The following is a 14,493-nucleotide window of genomic DNA, read 5'->3' on the forward strand; positions in this document are numbered from 1 at the left end:
CGGGCGGGAGCAGGGGCACGGACGGCGGGGCGCGTGGTGGCTGCGGGGCACGCGGGCCCGAGCGGGACGAGCCGGCTGCGAGGGGTCGGCCGCGGAGTTGGGGCCTGGGAGGGGACGGTCTGGCCAGGAAGAGGCGGAGGGAGGACAGGGTGGGGTTGCGGGCCCGGCGCCGCCCCTCCCGCCTCCCGGCTCCCCTCGCCTGGTGTCCCGCGCCTGACCGGGAGGCGACCGGTCTCGAGCTCGCAGGCCTACCCGGCGGGGCGCGGGCTCTGGCTCGGGGCCGGACCCTGCTCAGAGCAATGGTGGGCTTGCATCGGTGGGTCATTTCCTCGGGCCCGTAGTGGCCTTTGCTCACGCCTGGAGAGCAAACCACCCGCACAGCCCAGAAGCAGATAAAATCGAGACCACAGTCCCCAAAGGATCGCGCCTCCATCCTATTTGCCCCTCGGGTCGCGGTCTAGGGGCGGGCCAGTGCCCGCTCAGAGCCTACATCCGAGTCGTATAAAGCGCTGACAGCAGAGAAAGCAACGTCTTTGCTCCGTGCAGATGAGCAGGGGCTAAGGGAGGACGCTGTGCTCTCTCTCAGTAGACGCGCTCGGCCCGGGGGCCCTGCAGTCTTAGAAACGTGAGTCACGCCTGCAGCGTGGCGAGGAAACGCCGCCGATGTGGCATCCTCAGCCTGGGGTTGTGGCTCTAAGCCAGAAGGTTAAAAAAAAGACGTCTTCTTGAGCTGGGACTGCCCTGAGTCCCTTTAGGGGCGAAATTCTGAGCATCAGATTGCGTTTCCTGAGGATGACGCGTGTGGTGGGCGTGGACGGCCTGCAGGGGTCCGTCCTCAGCGGTCCCTCTGCAGGGCAGAGTCTCCTCCTCGGGTCTCGTCCTCAGCGGTCCCTCTGCGGGGCAGAGTCTCGCTGTCACCCTCCCAGTTGACTCCTCTCAAGCCCTGTTAACCATTGTACATATTCCCAAGGACTCCAAGCAGGATGGACTTCAGGGAACATTGCAGTTTGGGTCCAAGACCAAGGCCATTGTTTATACTCCACCTTGCATTAAGTGCTTGAGGATCACACACCCAGATACGTAGATCATGCGTAGATCACCGCAGTCGCATCGAAGACTTGTTTGTAATAGGAAGAAAAAAAAAAAAAAAAAGCTGCCCACTGTCATGCGCTGGGAAACTGATGAGCTGAAGGATGACCCATCTGTAAGTTGGGTGCTGCCTAATGAGCAGGGAACCCTTCAGAAACCTGTGCTGTGTCTCCCCGACCCAACTATGAGCTCCCCGTCCCGCACAATGATCGAAATCTAGCTGCTAACCTCATGGAGAGGCATCCGCCCGGCAGCCCCGGCCCTAAGAGGCAGGCCAGTCACCCATTCAATTAGGAAACACCAGCAAGTGCCGGAAGCTTCTCATTAGCAGGTCAGCTTTCAATAACTGGTTTATCCAGGTGTGTGAGACCCGATAAGCAGAAATGAAAGCTCTTAGCGACCTATCCAGCTGCTCTACGCTGGGCTCCTGACGTCACAGAAATCAGTATGTCTGTCTTCTGGGGTCCAAGAGGTATTTCAATTTCTCTGGCTTTTTTTTCCTGTCATTTCTGCCTAGCCCTGCAGACTACCCCGGTATTTCCATCGTAATAACCCTGTGGGCAGGTGCATACCTCATGACAATATTTAATATTAATAGATTTCTGTGTTGTCTCCAGAATGGAAAGGGACTATTTATGCCTTTAGCTAGTTGGCTTGTTAAAGACTATTGACTTCATCTTCTTTTCCTATCTGCCTAATAAACCAGTGTTAATACAACCCAGCCTCTCCGACTCTGTCCCTCCTCTCATCTGTACTGGGATATTATGAACCATGGAAGATCCTGGAGTCATAGAGGCACCCTGTGGCTCTGTGGCTGTTGCACGTACGGTGACCAAGATGTCCTGTGGGTATGTGGGAGGGTAGCCCGTGGGGTTCCTGCTGAGGGCTGTCAGCGTGGCCTCTGAGTCGTAGGCAGAGATTGTCACTGCATTCTCAATGTGTGTTTGCCCAGGTGCCTATGGAGTCTGGCCCCATGAAGGAATGCAGCCCGGAGTAAAGAGAGTGGGAGAGTTTGAGTTTACCCCCTTGAATACCCCCCTTGAAGACCGAGCCTCCACATCAGTAACCACATTCCAAGATTTTCAGGGGTTGAAATTTGCTTATCCTCGAGCAAAGCTGTTGATTTTGTTTCCCTGCGAATTGTGGGCTGTGTGTTGAAGATAATGGGGTTCATTCTCTTCAGCCCCTGTCCACCACTCTTAGTTAAGCATTTAGGGAAATCTCATGATGGCACCATTTAGTTCTTAATTGCCCCACTACACAGTAATCTTCACAGATGTGGCCTTACTCTAGGGGAACTGACTTGTTGAGCTAAATACCTCGCTGTGCCTTCTCAGATCACTAAGTAACCCTCAGAGTATTGAAGGGGCTGGCGGAAGGGAGCACAGGATGGCTGTCGCTCTTTCGGATCATGCATTCATAAAGGCCTAAAGACTGGCAGGTGTCACGTGGTGAGCAATCTTGCCTTTAGTCTGTTCTTGCTGTTCTTTTTATTATAACATTAATAACCATTCATAAGAAATATTCTCAAGGTAAAGTAGATTCCCAAATATATATTTTTTCATATAAAAGCATCACATACTCATTGTAAAACATTATGGAAAAATAATATTTTAAAGAAATCATCTATAATCCTACCAACTAGAGATAACCACGGTTAACGTTTTGGGGTATGTATTTCCGAATATTTTTTCTATGCATGAATGTGTCTGTCTAAAAAAACACAAATAGGATCAACTTCATGTTAGTGGAACCAGTTCTTAAGTGATCATGAACATCTTTCAAAGGCAATCAATATAGACTATGCCATTTTTTAACAGCTTTAGTGAGAGCGAATTCATATATTGTGCAATTCACCCATTTAAACTGTTAATTCAGTGGTTTCTCCTATATTCACAGAGTGGTGCAACTATCACCACAGGCCATTTTAGAACATTTTCATCATTCCCAAAAAGACCTTCATATGCTTTAGTTACTGCCTCCTTACCCCTGACTTCCACCCCAGCCCTCGGCAACCACTGATCTACTTCCTGTCTCTGTGGATTTCCTGTTCTGGACTTTCATATGAATAGAATCGTATAATGTGTGATCATATCCACCATGGAATACTATGCAGCCATAAAAAAAGGATGAGTTCGTGTCCTTTGTAGGGACATGGATGCGGGTGGAAACCATCATTCTCAGCAAACTATCCCAGGAACAGAAAACCAAACACCTCATGTTCTCACTCATGGGTGGGAATTGAACAATGAGGTCACTTGGACTCTGGAGGGGGAACATCACACACCAGGGCCTATTATGGGGAGGGGGCAGGGGGGAGGGATGGCATTGGGAGTTATACCTGATGTAAATGACGTGTTGATGGGTGCTGACGACTTGGTGGGTGCAGCACACCAACATGTCACAGGTGTACATATGTAACAAACCTGCACGTTGTGCACATGTACCCTAGAACTTAAAGAATAAAAAAAAAACAAACATATAATGTGTGATCTTTTGTGACTGGCTTTGTCGACATAATGTTTTCAAGGTTCAGCCATGTCATAGCATATGTCAGCATTTCATCCCTTTTTATGGCTGAATAATGTTCCATTGTATGGATAGGCCACATTTTGATTATCTGTTCACCAACTGACAGACATTTGGGTTGTTCTCACTTTTTGGCTATTATGAATGATGTTGCTATAAATGTGTACAAGCTCCATGTGGATGTAGCTCTTCATTTCTCTTGGGTGGAATTACTAGGAGTTCAATTGCCTGGTCACATGGTAACTCTATGTTTAATCATTTGAGGAGCTGCTGGACTCTTTTTCCGAAGCAGCGGCATGATTTTAAACCTCTATCAGTAGGGTATGAGGGTTCTGATTTCTCCACATCCTCACCAACACTTGTTATTCCCTGATTTTTTGATTCTAGCCATCTCAGTGGATGTGAAGTGGTATATCATTATTTTCAAAAGCAGAATAGTGTTTGTCTATGATGGGAGGTGTCTTAGCTTACTTGCCATGAAAGTGCAATTCCCGAAGAGTGAGGGAAAGAGGTGAGTGAAGCAGTGGAGGAGAAGCTATGGTGAGGGTCACCTCACTTAGCCGGCCTTGGCTGTTGTGTGACACCTGATTGTTAGTTACACAGGGTACCTTCCATACAGGCTGTGGAGACCCATCATGCCTTGCAAGAACAGTCCTTTGAGGGAAAAGAAAGAAAAGAAATGCATCTGGTAGCTCTCTATCTTCTGTCTCTTATTGCCCCCAATTTATCCCTCCTTCATTAACTCTTTCAGTTTTCCTGATTCTAGTACAGTCATACACTGCACAATGGCATTTCCATCAATGATAGGCTGCATATACGATGGTGGCCCCATATAATACCATATGTTTATTGTATCTCTTCTGTGTTTAGATATGTTTAGGTGCACACATCCTTACCATTGTGTTCCTGTTCCACTTGCCTACAGTATGCAGTACAGTCACATGCTGCACAGGATGTAATAGGAATGCCCTCCAGGCTAGGTGTTGTAGTGGGAAGTCAAACTGGGACAGGTCCACAAATGTCCATCAAGATGAATAGCTAAGCAAACTGGTGCATCCAAACAATGGAATACTACTTGGCAAATAAAAAGGAATAACTATTAATACGTGCAACAAGGGATGACTCGCATAATCCTTTATGCTCAGCTAAGCAAGAAGCCAGATAAAACACAAAACATACTGTGTGATTCTATTTCATACATTCTAGACAAGTGCAGGATTAACCGTAGTGATAGAAAGCAGACACAGTTGTTACTTAGGGGTGAGGCCAGAGGCGAGGATGGGCTTACCAAGGGCAGGGAACGTTCCAGAAGTAAAGGGCGATGAGTGGTTATCTATGATTTGTGGAAATTGGTCTGTCAGACTGTACACGTATGTCAAAGGTCATCCATCCGCTATCACACATATGTCGTGTGTGGAGATTCTTACGTGATTGAGATATAGCCTAGATCTATGCGCATGTCGCGTAAAACTATCTTTCAAATGTAACGAGCCACTGACACACATAGAAGTGTCGAGCTCGTCAACAATGCGCGACAGCAGCTCGAGTTCTGTGCAGGGACACCGACCAGTGTTTCTCTCGATTAGCCATTGTGCTATTGTCAATTCTGGTACTTGTCAGTGACATCCTAGTATGAAAGCATCCTGTTATATGTGTCTTGGGTCTTCCTCATGGGGCTGATGGACAGCCAGATTCCACAGTCAAAAGGGGCTCATCGTCAGAGCTCCAAGAGCGTAGGATAAGATGATCTCAAGGCAGAAGGTTCTGGGTTGTCTCGCGCTCCTCTCGCGCTCAGGACTGTCACGTGTGCTTTATCTTTTATAATTATTTTCTCTCTGGTTAATTTATATGTCCGTTTGTAGTATGATATTATGTGTGTTTTACAGAGGACAGAAAAAGCGTGTTCTCCACTCTGATCACCCCGCGACTGGCAGTGCAAGTGGCAACGATTCATAGCTCTAATTGCGAGTTGTCTTAGAATTGGCAGACGGAAAGAGGGACTCAGCCCTCCTCCATGCTGACAAGAACGCGTGTGTGTGCGGTGAGCTCCAGTACGCGGTAGAGCTCCGAGAACTGTGACAGGAGTAGGTGGACTCACACTGACATGGGATGGCCCACTAATTTGTAGTTGATGATGGTATGTGTCGAGCCAGAGAAGGCTCAGGTACCATGTGTGTGCTCAGCGGGCTGGTTCTGTGAAGAAGGCCGCTGGTCGCTCCATAGTGTAGCCTCTGGGAACGCGCCTCAGGTGACGCGCAAAAGCGGGGTCCCGAGAGCATAGGCAGAAGGCCAAATGCAAGATGGAATAGAGACGACAGTTAGAACCACCATGTTCGCTAGGTCTCAAAGGGATAATCTTCTCGCAGGGAATATGGGGTCACCACATGGATGGTTATAGGAGATGAAGGGTAGGCGACAGTTAGAGAACGCGTGAAGGTGTCAGTGCAAACTGAGTGTCAGTGAGACCTGTCTCAATAAGTCCGTTGAGCCGCTCCATGATGATAGCTAACGCTCAAACACTAGGGAGAAGGGTCGTATGTAGTAGAGTGGCATACTCGCAGTCTTGCACCAGGAATTCCTGGGTCTTGAGTGTGTGTCATGGGTTTCCCACCCACACTCCGCTCAGGGTGACCACGATATCAATGTTGTGGTACTCTAACGCGCACAATGGCGCCCTTGAGTCTGTCTCATGTGAGAGATCTGTGGGTAGAAGTGATTGGGGCTGGCTGTGAGAAGTGGAATTGCGCGGACAGTAGTGTGATGAGTAAGTCTGCAGGATTTGACTTGTTTTTGAGCTTTAAAGTGGTGAGTGGAGTAGCGCTGTGTCAGTGTATAGAATATTGGTGCTCTCTTGATATATATATTGATTCTCCTCTAGTTATTCCTTCTTGAGTTGAAGACTGTGAACTTGCTATCAGTCTTCATGTTACGGCTGGTGCTCGCTCGCGCTGCCGTCGCGATCTTCGTGACACTCGCCTAGCCCTAGTCTGAGCTGCTCTGGGGATGTAGACTGGTAAATATCTCCCTTCATAGGATAGAGTAATGTCTCCGTGTAGGTGGTTACAGGCGTGGCTGCACTCCCCCGCGTCCGAAGTCAGGGAAGTTGTCCAGTGACCTCTTTCTTGTTGTGCTCACGAGACTGGTGGGGTCTTCATCTCCTGCCTGTATGGCCTCGGATTGAGGTGTCTCTTTAGATGTCATGTCGGTCAGTGGCGAGGTGAGTTGCGTCGCATGCCACAGCGGCCCTATGGCCAGCCGATCAGCCTGTTTGCCCTTTTAATTGCGCCGGACGAGACCCAAGGCTAGCAACCTACAAGTAGCAGCAATGTTCGCTGGTTCGCACGCTAGCAACCAGAGACACTCCCAGTATCGGAGACACAGAGAGTTAGAGCTCTGAAGCATGGCACAGTGGCTCATGCCTGTCAATCCCAGCACTTTAGGAAGGCTGAGAGTGGGCAGATCAACGACTGGGGGTCAGGAGTTGTTGAGACCAGCGCCGACCACATTGGCAAAACCCCGTCTCTTACTAAAAATACAAAAATTCTAGCCAGTGGGTGCACATGCCTGTAATCCAGCTACTCGGGAAGGCTGAGGCAGGAGAATCACTGACCCGGGAGGCGGAGTTTGCAGTGAGCCAAAGATCGCGTCATTGCACGCCAGCCTTGGGTAACAAGAGGTTAAGACTCTGTCTCAAAAAAAAAAAAACAAAAAAAAAAAAGAAAAAAGAAAAAGAAAAAGAAAGAAAGCTTAGAGAAGAGGGAGCAAGAGCAGGCAGTGGAGGATGAGGTCCCTAAGGAGTAGACTGGAGGAGTATATTGGTGTCTCGGACCAGAGCCTCAGTGGGGATTCCCAGGCAGGCATTCCCTCTACTGAGGAAGTAGGTGGGAAGAGATGGGTGGGTGTGGTGGGGTGGGTGCAGGGCCTTCCCCTCAGGGGTTTCTGTTATTTCTGAAGAAGGAAGAGAGCTCCTGAGTTAAGAGAGAGACAGGAGCGATTGGAAACTGGGAGTGTGCACCCTTCAGTGTGGAGTGCCTGGTGGAGGTTTGTGACGGTGACTTCACAGGGTCTGATCTGCAGGGTGGCATGGTAGTTCTCTCTATGGCTCTCCAGGCTGGGTAGCAATGGCAGAGCATTCGAGGGGCATCTAGAATTGGGTTTTTCCTGGTGGTGCCAAGGAGGGACAATGGAGCCGTTGAGTGCAGGTTAGTGGCAGGAGGCTGGTGGCGTCGTGGAACCTGAGACGGGAAATGGAGGTGAAAGGAGTATGCTGGGAGGAAGACGGCCCCACAGAGGGAAAGGCCAGTGTGTAGAGGCTCCCCCTGTGTGAACACTGGATGTTGGCCCCACAAGGGCAGCGATATTCAGTGATTGATATAACCTAAGCTCCCACAGATTCATTACTGGTTGGGTGATCTGGAGGCGAGAGCCTGGGCAGGAGGAGGCTGTGTGGGTGCATGGCATCAGGGGAGAGCCATTGCAGAGGGTGGCAGTGCCCATGATAAGTGGTGCTGGAGTGGTGTGGAGTGAGTCACCAGGGCCAAGGAGGTCAGGGAGCCTAGAGGCCAGGCCTTGGATGAGTCATGCTTGGGTGGGACGAGGTCCTCAGCCCAATGACAGGTTTGAGGTATGGAGACAGACTGTGTGTCAGGTGTCTGAGTTCCTGGAGTGAGGGCGGCAGATAGCAGTGGCAGAGGGGGTGCACTGGGTGGAGTGGTGTCCCCCCCAAATTCATGTCCTTCCAGGAACCTCAGAATGTGACCTTATTTGGAAATCAAGTCTTTGGAGATATAATGAGTCAAGATGAGGTCCCACTGGAGTAGGGTGGGGCCAAATCCACATGACTGTTTCCTTCTAAGAAGAGAAAGTGAAACCCAGAGACAGACACGCAGGAGAAATCGTGTGAGGACAGAGGTGGAGATGCGCTACGGTTTGCCGGGAGCCACCAGAGGCCGGAAGGAGTAAGGAAGGATTGTTCCCTAGGGCTCTCACAGAGAGCAGGGCCCTGGAAACACCTTGCTTTCAGTCTTCCGTCCTCCGGGACTGGGAGAGACTGTGGAGCACAGAGCAGGAAGGAGCAAGAGGTGGAGGGGCCAGGGACTTGCCACCTGTGTGACCATGTTAGGCCTCGGCCGCACTGTCTGTGGCGACCACCCAGAATACAGACACACCATAGGATCTGTGTTACTCAATTTCACAGCACGCAAAAGATGAGTGTTCTATCTGGTGAAGAATGTGAAGAAATGGAGTCCTGAAGCCAGCAGTGTGCCTAAAGCTGCGACAGTGCTGAGGGGCAGAGCAGGGGCTCAGATCCAGCCTCCCTGAGTCCATAGCTCGGCTCCCCGCACCCCCACTGACCTCATCCCTGGAATTACTGCTGTGCCCCAGGCACTGTGCTAAAGATACAGAAGTGCTCTCGTTGCTGCATGGTCCTGGAGCTGCTCAGAAACTAATGGGGGAGAAGGATCTAGGAGGAGGCTCCCGGGGCTGCTGTGACAAATGACCACAAACACGGTGGACCTGCCCAGCACGATGGGTCGTCTCAGAGCTCTGGGGGTTTGGTGCCTGAACTGGGTTTCACTACAGTAAAATCAAGGCACTGGCAGGCTGGGTTCCTTCTGGAGGCTCCAGGGGGTCTGTTCCCTCGCCCTTCCCAGCATCCAGAGGCTGCCTGCCTTCCCTGCTCATGGCCCTATTGTGGTCTCACTCTGGCCACCTCCTTGCTTTGAAGGGCCTGGAGTTAGGCTGGACTTGCCTGAACAACCCAGGTGTTATGAGCTGAGTGTTCGTGTCCTCCCAAATGGATACGTTGAAAGCTGCACCCCAAGGCAGTAGTGCCAGGAGGTGGGGCCTTTGGGAGGTGCTGAGGTCATGAGGGTGGCACCCTCGTGAATGGGGTCAGGGCCCTGAAGAGAGAGCCCCAGAGAGCTCCCTGACCTCTTCACCATGTGTGGATGCAGGAGAAGGCACCATCTCTGAACTAGGAAGTGGCCCTCGCCAGACACTGAGTCTCCCAGTGCCCTGAACTTGGACTTCCAGCCTCCAGAACTGTGAGAAATGAATGCCTGCTGTTTATAAGCCCAGTCTCTGGTACTTTGTTAGAGCTGGCCACATGGACTTAGACACCAGGAGAATCTCCTCATTCCAGGATCCTTAATCGAGTTTGCAAAGTCCCTTTGCCATATAAGATCACATATTCACGAATTCCAGGGATTAGACTGTGGACTTTTGGGAGGGAACTGGTATTCTGCCTGCCACAGACATGAAAACATCATTTCAATGCGTTTTGGTGAATTTTATCATAGAAATTCATAGACAGGCGGTGCTATGGAAACACAGAAGAGGGACAATTAGAAAATGCTTCTCAGGAGATGTGACATTTGAGCTCGGTCTCGAAAGATGAATTTGTCACGCAGAGAAGGAGCAAAGCCATCCCAGCAGAGGAACAACTTGTGCAGAGGCGTGAGGCCCTCGGGGGATTCTGAGCATGTGGGAGACGGAGAAGGGAAGTTAGCTGGGCTGAAGCCTGGGGACAGGCTAAGCAGCTTAGCCTTTGTCCCCAGGGGCTGGTGTGGCTAAATCTTTTTTGCTCATCTGTTCCTGTTGGCTGATGTTTACCTCGTTCCCCCCAATACATATATCAAGGTATTTACTACATATATATATATATATCTGTCCTCATATCTTATATGCACTACATGTTATATTATAAATACATATTTAATTACAGAGCCTTTTGAATTTTAGCTGAACCAGCTAAAGACTGGGCACCAGCTAAACTGAACTTCTCAGCGATTGGCATGGCAATGAGCCTGAATTTGGGCCAAGGGGCAGTAAGCAGGTGAGATGTTTGTAACTCCCAGTCACTCTCTGAAGATGAAGGCGCTTCCCTGGACTCCCTCTTCATCTCTGTTTTTTCCTACAGCAGGGAGTGTGGATGTGGCAGCAACCCAGCATGTACCATGCCAACCACGTACCAAGCCATACACAACATGTCATCAGAAGACAACAGAGCAAGAGACCCAGCAGACCGGGGTCCCCAGCAACTTCATGAAGCACCATCTACTCACCTCCGGACAGTCTGGGGAGAGAGACTGAAACTCCTACCCAAGCCATTTCATCTTTGATCTCCTTGTTTTCGTGGTTCAGGTTGTAACTTAATAAATAAAACATGTTTGAGTTCATGTTTACATCCAACCATTAAAAAAGTACATTTTGCTATGAGATAAACAATGAGACCCTGCGTGAGATGAAGTATTTCCATGGTCACTCGCCATCTCCTTATAGAGAATTATTAAGATTTTATTAAAACAGTGTAGATTAGGAGAGTTCTGGTGACCATAAGGTGATGTTTACGTCTAGATGACCCCCAGGCCCACGTAGGGAGCTGCGGTGCTGTAGCTGAAGATGGAACAGAGGTGGTTCTGGTGACTATAAGGTGATATTTACGTCTAGATGACCCCCAGGCCCGCGTAGGGAGCTGCGGTGCTATAGCTGACAATGGAATAGAGGCGGTTATGGTGACTATAAGCTGATGTTCACGTTTAGATGACCCCCAGGCCCGCATAGGGAGCTGTGGTGCTGTAGCTGAAGATGGGAAGATGGAACAGGCGCAGGGAGAGCTGCAGTCACGCTCTCGGAGGCATGGCCACGTGCAGATCGGACACGTCATGTTCAGTCAGTGCCGTGCAGGTGTGCAGCAGACAGTCTGACTGAGGCTGGAGGTGCCACGGTCCACCCGCCTGCTAAGTAGTAGCAAAGCCGAATATTTTTCTGGAAACATTTTGTGCGTCCCTGGGGTGTGCTGCTGAAGACAATGGGAAGTCTTTGGAACTCAGGAGCAGCACACGCTTGGTGTTTGTGCTGGAAGATGACCAGCCACAGACTGGAGATCAGGATGGCCTGGGACCAGGGCCACTGCTGACCCCGGGGAGGCAGGATGTGGTGAGGCAGAGGCCTGTATTGGTGGGATGGGAGGAGGCCTTGCTGGGGAGCTCTGAGATGGAATATGGTGGTCACACGTGGCTTCTCTCACCACAGACCCCAAGACAAAGGTGCCCACTGGTGGGAGGCTGAGACCATTGTGGCGAGTCACACGACCTGGAGCGTCTCTGAGAGAGCAGAACTCACCGTCCCCACGGCATAGCTCTTCAGGCCCAGGGCTGGCAAGGAAGAAACAGGTGATTATCTTCCACCTGGCAGCGCCCAGGAGATGGGTGGGGTCAGTGGACCCCATTCTCAGAACTAAAGGCGGGAAGACCCTGGCTTCCATTCACACCCTCAGAAGTGAGCCAAGGGCCCTGGGCGGAGGACAAGGACTCTAAGAACCTCGCAGGACTGTGCAACGTTCGTGACTTCCCCTTGTCTGTTGTTTTTAAAATCCTGCATCAGCTTCTCTGTAGTTATTGGCAGAAAAATCTTTAAAGCAAAAAAGGACATTCATTCTGTGCCCTTGTTCAAGATTAGCAAGAAAGAGGAAATGTGGAAAAGCCACATCCTGTTTTGCAGCCAGGCTTGCGTGTGATGGAGGTACAGGGGACAGGACCCTATGGGATGGGATGAAGAGGGACAAAGACAGCCTGGGATGGAGACAGTGGGAAGGTGCCTGGGACTCCTCAGAGCAGCACAGGCAGTGCAGAAGCTCCAGCTGGGGTCTGGAGGACAAGGCTGCCATCAAGCTCCGCCATGGGCCCTGGGGAGGGGTAGGCAGGGCAGGGGGACAGCCAGAGGATGGAGAAGAGGAATGGCTGTACCATAGACCTGTGGTGACATGGAATGGGCACTGGTAGGAAGGCAGCCAGGTATTTGGGGGCCTGGGCCACAGCAGATTTCAGTGATAACGTGGATAAAACATGGAAGGAGCAAAGAAGACAGTGCAGGTAGCCCACAAACACATGGAAAGGCACTTAGCTTCACCAGTCAGCAGGGAAATGCAAATCAAAACCACAGCGAGTCGTCACTTCACACCCTTTAGGATGGGTATCATAGAAACAAAAACCAGAAAAGAACATGCATTGATGAGGGCGTAGAGAGACTGGAACCCTTGTGAGCTGTTGGTGAGAATGTGAAACGATGCTGCTGCTCCAGAAAACAACATGGCTGTGTATTAGTCAGGGTTCTCCAGAGGGACGAAAGTAATGGAATAGATACATATATATACAGGAGTTTATTAAGTATTAACTCACGCAATCACAGGGTCCCACAGTGGGCTGTCTGCAGGCTAAGGGGCAAGGAGAGCCAGTCCCAGTTCCAAAACTGAAGAATTTGGAGTCTGATGTTCCAGAGTGGGAAGCATCCAGCACAGGAGAAAGATGTAGGCTGGGTGGCCAGGCCAGTCTCTCTTTTCACATTTTTCTGCCTGCTTATATTCTGGCTGCCCTGGCAGCTGATTAGATTGTGCCCATCCAGATTAAGGGTGGGTCTGCCTCTCCCAGTCCGCTGACTCAAATGTTAATCTCCTTTGGCAACGTCCTCACAGACATACCTAGAAACAATACTTCGTATCCTTCAATCCAATCCAGTTGACACTCAGTATCAACCATCACAGGGGGCTTCTGAAAAAAATTAAAGAAAATAACTACCATGTGAGCCGGCAAGTCCACTTCTGGGTATTTACCCACAGGAACTGAGTGCAGGGCCTTGGAGAGATACGGGTACCCTCATGCCCCTCACAGCAACATTCACAAGAGCCAAGGGTGGAGACAACCCAAAGTCCACTGATGGGTTAATGGGTGAGTGAGCAAGGTGGGACCGTCCTGAACCATAGAATATCACTCAGCCTTAAACAGGAAGGAGACGGAGGAACCTGGAGGACGTTATGGTGAGTGGAATCAGCCAGTCACAAAAGGACAAAGACTCCTTCTCCACTCACATGAGGTCCCCAGAGTCATCAGATCACAGAGGCAGACAGGAGAATGGGGGGTGTCGGAGTCTAGGGGAGGGATGGGGCATGAGTGTTTAGTGCAGACAGAGTTTCCTTTCAGAAGATGAAAAGGGTCTGGAGATGGATGGTGGCAATGGTACAACAATGCAAGTGTGCATAATGCCACAGAACTGTGCACTTAAACAAGATTAAAAGGGTAAGTGTTATGTTATATATGACCACAATAAAAAAAAAACATTGAAGGAGGCAGAAATGACGTTGGCCTGGTTCTTCCTTGACATTAGGTCCCACCTGGGCCTATGTTCTATAAGTCCCTAGGGTTGGAGGGCAAAAGTGATGAAGAGGAGACACAAAAGCAGAGGGCTGAGGGCAGGGACATCGTCTTTGTGGGCAATGCTCTGTCCTCTCAGCTGCTGGAAGCTGCAGCCGCATCCACAAGGCAGCAGGTCCTTCATTAGGCTTCTTTGTCCTTCTTGAGGTTCTTCTCTGCATATTCTCTGACCTCTCTTCCCTGCCCTTTCAGGCAGGGCTGTGTGCTGTCACGCTCTCTGCACTCTGGAGGTTAATGTTTGCTAGAGCTGAGCTTCATTGCAAGAATTCTCTCCGCTCTTGTCTCCTTCATCTCTTCTGGGTCACCTGGTGATCCACTGATGTGTCCCTTGATTGAGTTTTCCCAGGGTGAGTCCCCCCATAGGTCCTCATCCCCTGTGCTGGTCTCTCTCCCTTTGCTCTCAGTCTCCTGATCCATTCTCTGCCCTTCTGGGTCCTTCCTCGCTCTCCAGGCTGCCTGCAGGCCCACTGCCTCTCTCTGACCCCTGCTGGTGACAGCAGGTGGGGAGGGTGAGAGAGGGAGGTTGGATGCCCGTCCTGCTCCCTCCTTGCCCAGCTTTCTGTCTGCAGCAGTGACTGTGTGCCCATCCCTGGACAATAGCTACTCCCAAGCTGTACCCTCCCGCTCCCCACTTAGTCTGCAGCCCTGGGGATGGGGATGGGGA

This window comes from Rhinopithecus bieti, unplaced genomic scaffold, assembly GCF_001698545.2.
Source record: "Rhinopithecus bieti isolate Rb0 unplaced genomic scaffold, ASM169854v2 scaffold_50877, whole genome shotgun sequence".
In the NCBI taxonomy this organism is placed as follows: domain Eukaryota; kingdom Metazoa; phylum Chordata; class Mammalia; order Primates; family Cercopithecidae; genus Rhinopithecus; species Rhinopithecus bieti.